This window comes from Salvia splendens, chromosome 8, assembly GCF_004379255.2.
Source record: "Salvia splendens isolate huo1 chromosome 8, SspV2, whole genome shotgun sequence".
NCBI classification, from domain to species: domain Eukaryota; kingdom Viridiplantae; phylum Streptophyta; class Magnoliopsida; order Lamiales; family Lamiaceae; genus Salvia; species Salvia splendens.
The window spans coordinates 31,453,573-31,469,814 of NC_056039.1; the positions used below are offsets into that span (position 1 = coordinate 31,453,573).

Genomic DNA, 16,242 nt, shown 5'->3' on the forward strand with positions numbered 1-16,242 from the left:
ATATTTGGTCCGACAAACCTAATTTCTACTTCTTTGGCATCAAATTTGTACAATAAACCTAAAATCGTATCATAAATGACTTAGGTAACTAAAGCAATCATTTGCTCTGTTATTCATAATTAACATAAAATAAATCTAAAAAATCGAGAGATAAGGTCAAATTAAGGTGGCTAGCCCGATTATAAACCGTGTGTACTAATGAAGGCTCCACAAGATTCTTCTTTGGGTCGGCAAAAGATTTTCCTCAAATCACGAATAATTTGTTTTGGATAAACTTTATTAGTATTTTATTTTTCAAACTACTGTTGCATTTTTACGTGTCCTCCGCGGACCTCACTCGTTAACTACCACTTTTCATCATTGAAATTATTTGATTAATATATGATACTTTGTAACCACCAGATTTTTCTTCTATCCCACCAGCAAATAACTGATTATCTCCCGAAAAATCAAGAAATCCTATTTATGGTGAAGAAGAGGAAAACAATATTATTATTTTGTATATTTTCTGGTAAGTTCAGGTTAGACCTTATTGGGTTAAGTTGTTATCAAATTAACCGATAGCAATACAACTCATCCAATTTGTCACCCCTGCTATGTTACATGGGAAAAAAAAGAAGCCATCACTTAATACTAATTAAAATGGTAACATCATTAATTGAAAACAGATGCATTGGCTTGGACCAAGCAAACAGAAATCCGACAACGGCATCTGATTGGTCCACGTGGCATCCCCAAGAAGGGACCGTCCTCCATTGACGAGAAATCATCAGTTTTTTTTCTTTTTAACAGCCATTTAATTGACTGTTACAAATTATAATCAGTCAAAAAAGAACTAATAAAGTATCATAAAATAATGACTGCATGATCTTTAACATGATGTTCACGGTATATTGGGAAAAGACACCTTCCTTTAATGGAAAAGGAGGAGCTTTCCCGTGTATCTCTTCACGACTATATAAGCTACGCTTACCACACAACAACAATGCTTTAACATACTCCAATCTCTAGCAGTAGCTGAGGCAACAACGCTCCCCTCTCGCGATGTCGTTCGCCTACTCCAAGAACTTCCTACGGCGCTTCTGTGTCGAGGATTTCCAGACCGGGGCCGAAGGAACCAGCAGTAGCTTCTTCTCCAGCCATCTCATTCCCTCCCTCGGGGCGAGGATCAATCAAACGACGAGGCTTAGGAAGCACATCATCTCCCCTTTCAGTCCCCGGTATAGGTACGTGATCAGAACACATCCCTCACCTCATATACCATTCTTCAATTTTTGTTTTCATGATTCTTGATTTCTTGTTTCAGGGCATGGGAGATGTTTCTGATTCTCCTGGTCGTCTACTCCGCGTGGATCTCCCCGTTCGAGTTTGCATTCCTGCCCTACAAGCAAGATGCCATGTTCGTTGTGGACAACATTGTCAATGCCTTCTTTGCTGTCGACATCGTCCTCACCTTCTTCGTGGCCTACATGGATAGCCAGTCGTATCTTCTGGTCGACGATCACAAGAAGATAGCGTTGAGGTAATGCAGTTTGTCGTATATATTCAGATTTGGGGGATGAGATGTGTAAGTAAGACGGTAAGTAAAGTTGTTGACCTGTTTGTGACGAGCAGGTATGTGTCGACCTGGTTCGGTTTTGATCTCTGCTCGACAGTGCCGTTTCAAGCTCTCAGCATACTCTTCACAGATCATAGCGGCGGATTAGGCTTCAAATTGCTCAGCATGCTCCGGTTGTGGCGTCTCAGACGGGTCAGCTCCCTCTTTGCAAGGTCCGTTGTCTCTCCGAGTTAACGTTACCTTTTGCTTAGAATGCTTCGTCCTGGATGACAGCCAACTCTTGCTTCTTTCCTTCCTTCAGGCTCGAGAAGGACACCCGGTTCAACTATTTCTGGACTCGCTGTACCAAGCTCGTGTCGGTAAGCCTACGCGACTCTCTGTTTTCACACTGCCGTGTGTTTGCGTGTGGTGATAAAACGTTGAATATTGCTGTTTTTTCCCGGGCCGGCTTCAGGTTACTCTGTTCGCGGTGCACACTGCCGGCTGCTTCAACTACATGATTGCTGACAGGTATCCCGACCCGCAGAAGACGTGGATCGGCGCGGTCTATCCAGATTTCAAACGGTTAAGCCTCTGGGACAGATACATAACCGCAATGTATTGGTCTATCGTGACTCTAACTACGACAGGTTACGGGGACTTACACGCGGAGAACCCGAGAGAGATGCTGTTTGGAGTCTGCTACATGCTGTTCAACCTCGGACTGACAGCATACATCATAGGAAACATGACAAACCTCGTCGTGCACTGGACCAGCCGCACGAGAACCTTTGTAAGTTTTTCATCTTAGGCTTCTTGGAACCTCCGTGCTCACTCAAAAAGACTTGCTAAATTTAGAACTCATTTGCTTGCAGAGAGACTCTATCCGTGCTGCTTCGGAGTTTGCAAAGAGGAATCAGCTACCCCCGCAGATTGAAGACCAGCTCCTGTCACATATATGTCTCAAGTTCAAGACGGAAGGGTTGAAACAGCAGGAGACGATGAATGGCCTGCCTAAGGCCATTCGTTCCAGCATTGCGCATTATCTGTTTTACCCTGTTGTTCAAAATGTCCGTCTATTCCATGGGGTTTCACAGGAGTTTCTTCTCCAACTGGTAACTCGTCTTACCCCTCTCTTGATCAGTTTCTTCATCTTTCCTTCTTCGTTTCGTTTTCTGAGAGTCTCTGTGCTCGACTGAATAGGTACCGGAGATGGAGGCCGAGTACTACCCTCCAAGGGAAGACGTTATTCTGCAAAACGAGGCTCCAACAGATGTATATATACTGGTCACCGGATCAGTGGTAAGTCGTTGCTCGATTTTCATAGATTGTTTATAACTGAAAAGACTCTGCTTCCCAACCTTCACATTCTAACTGTTTTTTTTTTGCTGGCAGAAATTGGCTGTCAAAATCAACGGACAGGATCATGTAAGTTTTACGAATCAGTAAACCGTAACACAGTTCACAATATATAAAGAAAGATCGGCTGTTTGACTTACACTGTCTTTCATTCGTGGATACAGGTAGTCGGAAAGGCTTCTGCAGGGATATTTTCGGGGAGGTAGGGGTCTTATGTGGAAAGCCACAGCCGTTTGGTGTTCGAACGACAGAAGTCTCTCAGATACTACGGCTGAACAGAAGCACGTTTCTCAACATTCTTCATGCTTATTCAGAAGACGAACGCGTTGTTATGAACAATCTTTTCATGGTAAATTTCAGCAAGCAGCAATAATTTTCCCTCTTTTTTGCAGATTCAATTGTTCTTACTTGCTGATTTTTACATTCTGTATCAAGAAAATGAAAGCATGCGGAAGCTTCAACGTAGAGGGCCAGCATACAGTAGATATCCAGAATTCAAGTTGTACGACAGCACATCAAAAAGAGAGTAACGATACCAAAGGAAGCAAAGCTGAAGTGGGTTCTTCTACAGAGGACGGCCAAACATCTCTCAACGTTGCTATTCGACAGGGTCATATAGAGATGGTCCATTTTCTGCTGGAAAGAGGTGCAAATGTGAACATACCGGATGCGAGAGGTTGGACACCAAAGGCATTAGCAGAAATGCAAGCAGATAGAGGCATATACAACCTTATACTGAATTATGAAAATAAAAAGAAACCTGATGGGAGCATCAATGACGCTGCCAATCATGCACGTGTCAACTCGAGCATTTCCACGAATCCAACTCGTGCAGAAGCAGTATGCCAGGAGAAGAAGAGAGTCACCATTCACATGAAGTCTGAAAATAGTAAACATTTGGAAAAGAAGCTCCCAAAGCTAATAGTCCTACCTGATTCAATAGAAGATCTACTCAAAATAGCAGGTATGCATAACTAGCTTAAAATCGAGGAGAAACTCAGACAATAGAAAAAACACTTGCCTCTTTGTATATATGACAATGGACTCCTTGTGAATGCAGGTAAAAAATTCGGAGATGACAGCCTCACAAGCATAGTAAATGCAGAAAATGCAGAGATAGACGACATAAATGTCGTGCGAGATGGTGACCATTTGTTTTTCGTATCAAGCCAGAGCAAAGATCAAGCATAATGTGAGCTAACGACCACAATGACTATAACCACATGTGTAGGGCAAAGCCAATTCAAAGAAATAATAGTATACAGACATTTTAACACTGACCGATCGATCCATGAGTTCTTGATGCTAATAACAATGGTAGAAGTAACTGTATAATCATTACATGGTTGACTTATAACCTCACTGCATATGTAAATTCTGACTAATTGTATAACTCAACATCAACTAGTGAAACTTCCGGCGGGACTTTTACCTATCCATAGGATGTGAGTCTCAGTATATAAAGTTCCTTCCATAAAATATTTCATATCGTACATCATTAGTTCACATACAAAATCGACCGAAAGTAGCTGATGCAAGCAGAAATTCAACAATCTTCGAACTCATGAACTTGATTTGAGGGATAACTGGCTGTCGGGATGAATTATCCCAACTACTTTCAAGGCAGGGTTAAAACTGAATTTCAAATTCTGCCTTCTTTATCAGAGCAGAAGCTTCATTTTCTTTTAACATGGCCTTGAATAGGTAACAGATGGGATCTGTGTTAAACACATATTCATCCAATGGAATACTCAACATTTAAGTACATATAGATATTTCAGTGTTTCGCCTATAAAAAGGTGTCCATCTTGTCTCTTCTGCGAGGAGGAAGCACGGTAACATCATCCAGAGAGATTAAACCTCCTAAATCAACCTTTGTATACTTCCCAAATGCCTCAATGATGTCCCAAATTCACGATATCTGCAATCATAGAGATAACGAAGTAACATATAGGGAAAAGAAAAGCAATTAATAACAAAAATGGAATCTATTCTTTAGTAATTCTTAGACAGAAAGCCTAGCTAATAAATAACAAACACATGCTTGGGATCTTTTGTGATGTGCAATAAGAAAACAAGTGATTCAACCGTTTCAGGGTGCAAGAGATGGTGATGGTCAGCATATTTTGTAACTATGTCTTCTACCAGAAAAAGCTTTCTTATGACCATGCTTGACATGAAATGGGATGGCAATTGCCAGTAAGTCTCAGAATGATCACTTTAAGACTGTACAATTTAGATTATTAAAGTGCAAACAAACAGAGGAGAGCAAAAACATACTGAGTATGCTATTTCTGGGGCAAGACCAGTGGAAGTTACATGAATACCTCTCATAGCACGTCTAAGCCAAATCTTCCTCAAGCTTCCAATTTTCCAGATTCTTGAGAGTCGAGTGAGAGCAAGTTTTCTCTCATGGCCTTGTCCTTTGGAAGACCCTTCGTGGCACCAAGAGAAAGAGTGACATGAAGGAAACATACCTATTTATGGGGAGTTTTAAGTCAATAGTGGCAAGTTAAAAGAAATATAGCACGACAATTATCATAAGAAGGCTACAAAAAGGGCTCCTATTTGAACTAAAGCAGATGATCCATTTTGGACCTCGAAGGCCACAAGGCAATTCTCCTTTGAAAACCAACTCATTGAGCACTGATTTCGATATAACTATCATTAACAAACAGGAAGTCGACATAAAGAAACAAATACGCATTAACAATCAGAAACCCCTTAAACCCATTACGATTACAACTCCGGATAAAAAATTTCACACCATTATTTGTCCATAAACAACAACAGAGAAATAACTGAGCTCAAGTTCAATTTACGCGTCTTCATTTCGGCCCACAAGTGAAAATCAACAAATTTCTCGATTCCGACAAACACTGGTAGAACGACGACATGCAAAATTTAAAAATAAAAATGAAATCTTTAACAAAAGAAACCGTCGGGAGATCTGGAAGGAAACAGCACGAACCGTGAATATCGTTAGCGATCGCCGGCGAAACTTGGTATTGTCACAATGCATGTACATCTTTCATTGAATGCGGTAGCGATTTCGACATCTTTGATTACAACTTTTATATAGTAAAGCTGCAAAGTGGATTTCCGATAATTCAGAGACCGCGCGAAATCTCTATCTGAGATTCTTTATATTTAAATATTTAGTTTTTAATTACTCACTCCGTTCACCAATACAAGAGTGTGTGTGAGTAGGCTAAACCAAGACACATTAATTTCTAAGATCAAACGTCTCAGGTTCGAATCCTGCCCTTCAGAAAATTTAAATTTAAAGAACTCAGAGAAACACTTATATAGACCATCACGTGGGTAGGCAATGCATGAGATAAGAGAACCATCATCGATGTGGGCCGAAAAGGACATCGGTCTCCCACTCGTGATGCATGAGATAAGAGAATCGTCATCGATGTGGGCCGGAAAGGACATCGGTCTTCCACTCGTGAGGTAGATAAGAGATAAAGAGAAAATCATCATCGACTTAGGTCCACTCGTGATGCATGAGATAAGAGAACCATCATCGATGTGGGCAGGAAATGACATCGGTCTTCCACTCGTGAGGTAGATAGAAAATAATCATCGACTTAGGTCCACTCGTGATGCATGAGATAAGAGAACCATCATCGATGTGGGCCGGAAATGACATCGGTCTTCCACTCGTGAGGTAGATAAGAGATAAAAAGAAAATCATCAACGACTTGGGTCCGCTCAGATACCATATTAGAAATGGGCCACTCGCCCCTTATAAAGTTTTATAAGGAGGAGGGTTATCCACACTTATATAAATTAGATGAGATCTTTACCACGATGTGGGATAGAATTTAGAGAATTTAACAATGTAAAGAACTCGAAAATCAGGAAATCATTAATCACATTTAAGGTTTTTCTCCATTTATTTTTTCCAATTTTGCCCTTTGAACTCCTTAACGTTAATCTAAATTCATTAGTATTTTAGAAATTTAAAAAACACACATTAGTTTTTTTTAAAATGATTACTATAAGAGCATCCGTAGCGGTGCTCGCGCCGACGGACGGCGTCCGTGCCGCTGGCGCAGTACTGCTGTCGCTGCTGCTGCACTCCCGCCGATGGCACGGCGCTGCTCGATGCATCGAGCACGTCCGTGCCGCTGAGCAGCTGACGTGGCGGTGCCTGATTGGCCAACGGCAATGCCGTTGGCAATTTTATTTTTTTTAAATCGAAAATAATACAAAAAATAAAAAAAATATTTTCAGATTCCCAACTATATGGCCGTTTTATTACTGTTTTTTTTTTGAAATTTTTTAATTTTTTATAAATTTTTTATTCCCAAAATCATCTATAAATATACACATTCATCATCCATTTTTTACATCAAATCATCTCCCATTCATCTTTCATTCATATTTTTTCATACAACTCATCTACATCTTCCTCTCTCACTCAAACCCTCTCTTAAAATGAATTTCACCGATATCATGGCTGAAGCGGAGCGCGATGAACAAGAATACTATGAACAATATCGTGCCCGTATGAAGCCTATGTCGCTGCCACTACCCCCGCCCCTCCTCCTAGACCAACTAGATCAATTCGCCGCTACATCCCTCGTGACCGGGAGGGAGCCAACGAAAGGCTCGTTGCCGACTATTTTTCTGACCAGCTGCGATTTCCGGAGAATTACTTCCGGCGCCGTTTTCGCATGTCAAAACGGTTGTTTATGCGTATTGTCAACACATTGTCCGTCTGTGTTGAATACTTTCAATCAACTAGAGACGCAACCGGTCGGCAAAGTCTCTCGGCGTTGCAGAAGTATACTTGTGTCATCCGACAACTTGCTAATGGGCAAACGGCTGACCTCTTCGACAAGTATTTGCATGTGGGTGAGTCAACTGGAATCCTATGCCTTGAAAATTTTTGCGACGACGTTCGTTCTGCTTTCGGTAAGGAATTCCTTCGGGCACCCACCACCGATGATTGTCAACGGTTGCTTAATCTTCACGAAACAGTCCACGGTTTTCCCGATATGCTTGGCAGCATTGACTGCATGCATTGGAAGTGGAAGAATTGCCCGACTACTTGGAGGGGGCAATACTTAAGTGACCACAAAGGCGGCGGCTCAACGCTTATCCTTGAAGCGGTCGCCGACTACCGCCTATGGATTTGGCATGCATATTTCGGTGTTGTCGGATCCAACAACGACTTGAACTTGTTCTATTCTTCACCACTCTTCAATGATGTTTTGAATGGTGTAGCACCGGCAATCGACTTCACCGTCAACGAAAATGCATACCACATGGGTTACTATCTCGCTGATGGTATCTACCCAAGGTGGTCAACTTTCGTGAAGACGTTCAGCAATCCGCAAGACCCGAGACGGGTTCTTTTTGGGGTCCTTCAAGGCCGATTCAACATTGTGAAGGCCCAGTCTCGGCTGTGGTACGTTAACAATATCGCCGACATCATGTACACATGTATTATCTTGCACAACATGATTATAGCTGACGAAGGACAGAAGGCGGCCAACTTTTACGACGAGGATGAAGCCGGAAGCTCAACCGTGAGGTCTTCCCCACGCCGAGGTGTGCATACGACGGTGGGCGAGAGGATCGAAACAAGACACACAATGCGCGATACCCGAACCCACACTGAGCTATAAGAAGACCTAATCAAACACATTTGGGCGAAATTCGGTCACGAGTAGTGGGTTTTTTAATTTTATGAATTTAATTATGTAATTTTAAATTTTTAGGATTTTAATTATGTAAATTTTAATTTTTAGGATTTGAATTATGTAATTTTTAATTTTTTAGTAATTTGCAATAGTATTCCGGGTATTTTTAATGCATTCTAATAATGTGGAAATGTTTTTATTTAAATTGAATAATAGAATGGTGAGACCCTTGAGCATGTCATTGCAGAAGAGCATGAATGTGGGTGTTGTGCAATTGCCTAAGAGCAGGGAGTAAAAAAGTAATAAAAGTGGGTCCGGGTCCACATCCGTGCTCTTTGGCAAGAGCACGGATGGGGATGCTCTAAGTATTTATATTCTCCATGTCCCACAAGAAGTGAGGCATATTTATAAGTGAGACATTTCATTTTAACGGAAAAACAACACTCTATCTCTCTCTTACTTTAGCATCTCTCGTACTTTTTCTCTACTTTTTTTTTCACTCATACTTTATTTTCTCTTCATTTAACCACTAGCTAAAAATTTGTGCCCAAAAGAAATGTATCATATGTAATAGAACGGATGGAGTATATTTTTAGATGTATACACCACAATATTAGATATTATTATTATTATTATTATTATTATAAATAGTTTTTTCCCTAAATTTTATTGTAAATACATAATTAATATGGGTTTATGTTTATTGACTTTTGTTATTATTATTTGTTCAGATAAATATTTATAATAATAGCATTATATGTAGTTTAGTGTTAGTAATCAATAAATAAATTAATTCTTAGTCTATTTTAAAAAATACTATTATAAATTATTTTTCAAAATTTTAGTCGGTTGGCAATATTTTTACCGCAACTTTAAAGAAATTAACGATCATATAATATAATCTAGGGTCTATTTTTATATTTATATATATGTATAATATTTTAAAAAATGTAATCATATATTTCACTTATTATCAATTTATATGTACATTGTATTTTATATAAATTAAAACTAAAAAAACTGGTACTTCATGTTAAACTTGAATTTATAAAATATCAATAAAATTAGATGGATGAAGTAAGCTCTCAAAAGGTTCAGGGGCAAAATGAGAAATAATAAATAGAGAAGGACATGCAATGTGATTAATAACTTTTCAGGAATCTTTGGTGATAATTTTTCAAGTTCAGAGCATCCGCAGCGGTGGCGGTTGGCGCCACCGCCGTCCGTGCCAGCGGCAAGGCGAAGGACCGCCACCGCTGCAACCGCGCTGCTGGCACGGCGCTGCTCGATGTATCGAGCACGTTACCGTAGCCAGCGGACGCACACGTGGCGGTTCCTCCCATTCGCCAACCGGCATAGCCGTTGTTTCAAAACATTGTGTTTGATTGTTGGATTGCTATTGAATTAGAATTGTTCAGAGGATAATTTAATAGTGGATTAGGTAAGTTCGCGTAGTAGATGATCTTTAATTCCCGCGCTTCTGCAGGAATTTAATATCTTCGAAAATTAATTCATGGAACAAGTGTTCAGCTGACTGTGAATTATACGTCGCAAACATGTTCAGTGCACGCGATTAGGTTGATTAATAATCCCAAATATGTGCTTTTAATATAGGTGTAGAACAATACAAGCCTAGTAAGCAACTTGGAGTGACATAATTCCCCATTCAAAAAGTCCGTCTTTCGTTAACTTGTAGCTTTAGATCATCTTTAATTTGTAGAAATCAAAATCCTTCAAATCAAGATCATTTTTAGTATGCTTTTCCTTTGTTTTGGAGTTAAATAGCCTACGCCTCCATGTGGTTCGACACTCGAAGTACTACAATCGACTCTGTACTCTTGCAGATTCGTTGTAATATTAGAGTCAATTTATTAAACTTGTGTGAACTTTACCATTAATATTTGAACTCGAAAATTACACATCAGTGCCAATAAAATGTTAGAAAATATTGCAGTCTTTACACGGGCAATCCTTGCTATTACAAAAGAATAAAAAGTGGAAGGTAAATGTAACAATATAAATTACAACGAACGTAAAGAGATGCAAACTATAATATTCTTCAAGTCGAGTCGAGGTGACCCTCTCTCCGCAAGACGAAATACGCCCCTGCTAGTGCTCACGGATTGGCTTAATGTCCCCAAAGATGAAACGACTTTCAAGTTGAAGCACCTCAAACTCGTAGGTTCCGGCGAACTTGAATTGGAAGCAAGAACCGAGCAATGCAATGCTCCTAAAATGCACACTAGAATGTAGAGACTAGAGAGAGTAGAGAGAATATTTCTTGTTGGTGTTCTCATCTCCCAAAACTCCATCTATTTATAGGATAGATGTGCCTACATGAAGAGTCATGGCATTAAGGCATCCCATAATGCATTTGGAGGTTACACAAGATGAAAAGCCAAAGGTTTGGCCACATCAAAAGTTTCCCTCATTTTACACGGTTTTTCCAATATAAAAAGCAAAAACACACAAATAAATTGACTTTGCTGGGGATCAAACCAGCGCCTTATACATTATGCCACAGAGTCCCTTTTGTTTCTAAATATACTTCTGTACAATTCAAAGTGTTTTGAAGCCTTTATTAGTTGATTTAGGCTAGGCTACATATCTGATCATTCTACTCAGGTTTTCATCTTAATAGAAAAAATATATCATAATTAAGTATAGTGTTTCACATCGAAATCTGCCGTTGTCTATTATTATACTCGTTTTGGTGCAAATACCAACACTTATTAGCTACTACAATTAAGATAACAAGTCGTAGAACTGCGTCAATTTTTAAACCAAAGTCTAATTAGTTACACCAAGAAAACAAGTAACATAAAATAATACTTGATACATAAACAAAGAATGAATACAATTAACGTTTTCTTAATTCATATATCTATATCATTGATAAGTATTATACAGTGAGAATTTTTGAAGTGGAACACGTTGATTGTTGGCTAAACAGAATTCTCTATGGGCTACGCTATTTGGAATGTTGCAAGGGAAAAAATAAAGTTCATTTATTTTAGACGCATTTACGTAGAAATGAGAACAATCTCCATATTCAATCGGATGCATGTTCTTGAATATTCAATTCATGTAAAACTAAATCACCTTATCTATTTCTTCCATAATTAACAAACTTCATCTATTGTGTTTTGATAATGTTTAGTGCACCTACGTATATGGTCAATATGAGATCAATGGTGAAAAAAATGACAATATTTGGTCTGTATATTAGGTATGTGATGAATAACTCGACATGTATCTAATCACTTTTAAATAAATAATTAACGTGTATGAAAAAAATCATGTTTTTTTTTTCATTTTGTTTATCCACTGAAATTAATCTCTATCTATATATAATAAGCTTTTCCCTCTACTCAGACGAATTATTTTTCACAAATAATATTTCGATTATTTTTTCATTCCATATCTCATACGATACCAATTTACACTAAATTATGTATTGTCCCATACCAATATTAAATTTCATGAGCAGAGTTAATACGAAACACTCTCAGGCCATCCACAACGCTGTCTCTATACCGTCTCTTAAACCGTCTCTTAACTACTATTTGGGCACTATTTGAGGGCCCCACTGTCCTTTTTGCCTCCATCTCTTAACTAAGAGACGGAATCTGCAACGCTCCGTCTCTTAACCGTCTCTATACCGTCTCTTAATTACTATTCATTCAATTTAATTTATAATTTTTTTTTTAAAACCCAATTCAATTTAAACAAACACACTTTATTAAAATTAAAACAAAATAAAAAAAACACACAAAATAAAAAAACACACAAAATAAAAAAACACACAAAATAAAAAAACACACAAAATAAAAAAAATTAATCGGAAGGGCTAATCATCCTCCGGAGGCGGTCGAGGTTGAGGGGGAGTCGGAAGGCCAAGTTGTGCTGCCATATGCACAATTCCGTTCCACCAGGCCGCGTATTGGGAGTGCGAGAAGCGGGAAGTGTCCGCCATTGTGGCGGTCATGTACGCCACCATAAGTGTGTCCGAGCCTCCTCGCGAGCCCGATCCTGAGGCCGGCTGGCTTGATTCGCCTCGGCCCTTCCTTGCTCTAGCCGCTTTCGCCGCCTTCGTCCCTTGCGGCCGACGGCGCCTACTCGCGGATCCTCCTGCATCGCCGACCGTACCCGCAAACTCCTGGGATTCAGCATCATGTTGGCTGATGCCTTCAGCAGTGTCACCACCAGACGCACCAGCACTAGACGAGTATTGGCCACTCGCCGTATGCTTCGTGCGCTTCGAGTTTGAGCCCGAGCTGGAGCGGAAACCGCCGGCCCATCGTTCCTCGTCCTTGACGGCGCGCCAAACATCAACAAATCTGAATTGATGTCCCTCGTCCTGGTAGTAGGCGCGCAAAGCGGACGTCAAAATGTCGGTGCCCGTGGCGCCGCTTTGGTAGCGCGCCTCTTCCGCCGAGTAGATGCCGCAGATTTTTTTGACCTGTCGGTCGACTCGGTCAAAGTGACAGCGGATCATTTTAACTGTGCGCTTGCGGGAGCGGTTCGGCTTTATTTGGTGGTAGACCTCGACAACCTTTTCCCAGAAACACTTCCGGGTTTGTTGATTCCCGACGATGGGATCGTACGAGACCGTGATCCAGGTGTTGTACACCGCCATCGTTTCGAGGTTGTTGTACGGATGTCGGCCAAGATCCTCTTCCTCTTCCTCTTCTTCCTCCTCGTCCTCGCCCGTCTGGGGTTGTACACTGCCTCGGCCACCTCCACCGCCTCGCCCACCTCCACCGCCTCGGCCTACTCCCGGCGTGGGATCAACTGGAAAATCCTCCCGGATCTGGGATAATCCCTGCGAAAACCGCGGGACGTTGGGACGAACATATGCATCAAGGTCAAAATTGGGTGGTTGGTACCCCCCCGGCGTCGCCGAACCCTGGGTCCCCGGCGTTGACGAACCTCCACCGCCCAATGTGTTGATCATGTTCTCTCAATCGCCGAATGAGTTGAGATCCCACCCGCCGGAGCCGGAGCCGCCATAGTTGCCCTCGCCGTCGCCGGACATCTTGAGTTGGGTTATGAAAATTTCAGCGAAAATTTGAGAGAAAATTTAGATGATATGAAGAATAGATGTGTAGTTGTGTGTAAATGAGGATGGATTTAGGAGTATTTATAGAGTAAAAAATTTAATAAAAACAAAAAAAATATAAAAAAAAAAAACAAAAAAACGGTAATAATACCGTTACAAAATTTTTTTTTTTTATTTAAATTCGATTTTTTTTAAAAAAAATATTTATTGCGTCAGCACGTGACGACGCCCACTCGCGGGCCGGCGAGTGGGCGTCACGCACGACGCCGGGCTGCGCCACGTCGCCTAGGCGCGTGGCGAGACAGCTCGTCTCCTGGCTCGACGAGTCGAGACGCGCGACGAGACGCGGGACGAGACGGGACGAGATGGAGGCTGCAACGCGTCTCGCCGGGGTCTCGTCTCGCTGAGACGAGACGCGAGATGCCGGCGAGTCCCGTTGTGGATGGTCTCACAAATTGGTTGTCTGCAACTATGATATGAAAAATCCTATTTTCTTTTCTAAGCTTTTGCATTTTAGTCATAAATGTAACCTACACAACGACTAATCAATTCATATTCAAACTTAAATAATCCCAATAATCATAACATAACATAATCATATCACAATTACTGGTATAATAACATTACTCCACAATCAATCCAAACGCAAAACTTGGTAATCCAATAATCATACCACAATTACATAGTAACAATTCCACAATCAATCCTACGCAAAACTAAATGATATAATTATCATATCACTATTAATAAAAAATGTAGTAAACATTAAAAAAATAAAACGACTCCGCTGGGGATCGAACCCAGAATCTCTGGTTCCGTAGACCAGCGCCTTATCCATTGGGCCACAGAGTCCTTATTCAAAATTTTAATTTAATTATCATTTGATATCTTTAGGCATTTCCATTTCAGATTTGTAATCAATTATTACTACAAAACTACTCCATATCATAATTACCAACACAACACATATTCAACAATGATTAAATTCAATATATACATAAACACAACTCATATTCAACAATGATTAAATTTTAATTAATGTATATATACATAAATACCTAAAAATACTAATGTATTATAGAAGTTCATGTTAGGTATTAGAGGCCGCCATTGAATTTAAGTAATTGGGTGTTTCATGATAAAAATATGTATTTCGTACATTTATTAATAATTTTGTTAAGAAATGCTCGCTTTATTTGTCAAAAGAATAACTCCATCCATCCACAAAACAATGTTACATTTTGTCGATTTTATCTGTTAGTATATCAAAATCATATTGCTTAAAACAAAAAACAAAGTAAAGTAAATCAATACTGATAGTACATAACACAAAAATACTCCCTCCGTTTCACTTTAGTTGAGTCATTTTTCCATTTCGGAAAGTTTCTTCATAGTTGAGTCATTTTCATATATGGTAACTTTTTTCTCTTTCTTACTTTACTCTCTCTACTTTATTCTCTCTACTTTATTCATTTTATACTTTTTTCTCACTACCTTTTCCTCTCTCTTACTTTTTTAATTATTTATTTAACCCACCCAACATCCATTTCTTAGACTCTGTGCCCAAAAGTTCCGCCTCAAATTATTGTTATTTCTCACCTCAAAACATGCTATAAATTCCTCACTCCATCACACACATAATCTAACACACAGTGATAAGAAACACACACATTCTTGAATCTCGTGTTGATAAAAATGGAGGGAAGAAAAATGGCTGTTGCGTTGGCTGTCTGCATCATGGCTTTTATGGGCTGCGCAAATTATGTCGGAGCGCAAATGGTAAATTTCCGAGCCCCGGCTCCGGCTCCGGCAGCGCAGAGTGCCGCTGTGGCTCTGTATGCTCCGGCCGCCGTGGGTGCTGTTGCTTCTCTGGCTGCCGTTGCTTTCTTTTAATAGTTTAGTTTTTCGGCTATTTCGTGTCACATTCATTCTTATGGAAATGTTTTATTTCGTCTTAAGATATGGTACTATAAGTAATTTATTTTACGACATCGAATATAAGAAGAAAATGAGCATAAAATGGGCATATAAAATGTGTAATGGGATAAGGTTGAAATTATCTTTGCGCTTGGGGCAATGACACAACTAGTGAGGTTCTAACCGAGGCACGTCTATTGCTGGTTGAAAACAATTTCCAAACCCCCTCTTCGGCCCGAGCTTGACTTGGGCTGTTGATAATTTCTGGAAGGGTTTCCTTTTTTGTGTAATGCCCTATAAATCTAGTCTTTATTTTTTTATACATGTGGTATAACTTAAAAGTTTATAGTGTCAAGTCAATGATTTTCATAAACAGACATCTCATGTTCACAATGATATGAGTTTCTATGAACATTGTTTTACCCCAATAAATGGTAGCTTCTCTCGCCTCATCGTATTATGCGTGCTATGTTAATTGAATAGTTAGTAACTAAAATTGATACTATATAAAATTGCATGTCTTTAAAGTTGTATGAAACAACAGCTTTTGTTCCAATGTATAATATCATAATGGGATTAGTATCAAGTCTTCGAACTCTTAAAAATAATTACTCGATTATTTTTTTAAAATTGTTCATTTTCATTCTTGATGAAATTTATAAAAATGTTCTATTTCATCTCAAGATTTGTAACTAATGAGTTTGAAG

The 16,242-nt window shown here is 39.7% G+C and overlaps 1 non-coding gene and 2 pseudogenes across 1 annotated transcript; 2 read left to right on the forward strand and 1 right to left on the reverse strand.

Annotated features, from left to right (window-relative positions):
* The first annotated feature begins 937 nt into the window (after nt 1-937).
* Nucleotides 938-4,331, forward strand: LOC121743921 (annotated as a pseudogene).
* A 10,066-nt stretch (nt 4,332-14,397) lies between these two features.
* TRNAR-ACG lies at nt 14,398-14,470 on the reverse strand. The gene has a single exon. It is a non-coding gene; the product is annotated as a tRNA-Arg (tRNA).
* A 1,206-nt stretch (nt 14,471-15,676) lies between these two features.
* LOC121746290 lies at nt 15,677-15,838 on the forward strand (annotated as a pseudogene).
* The last annotated feature ends 404 nt before the right edge of the window (nt 15,839-16,242 follow it).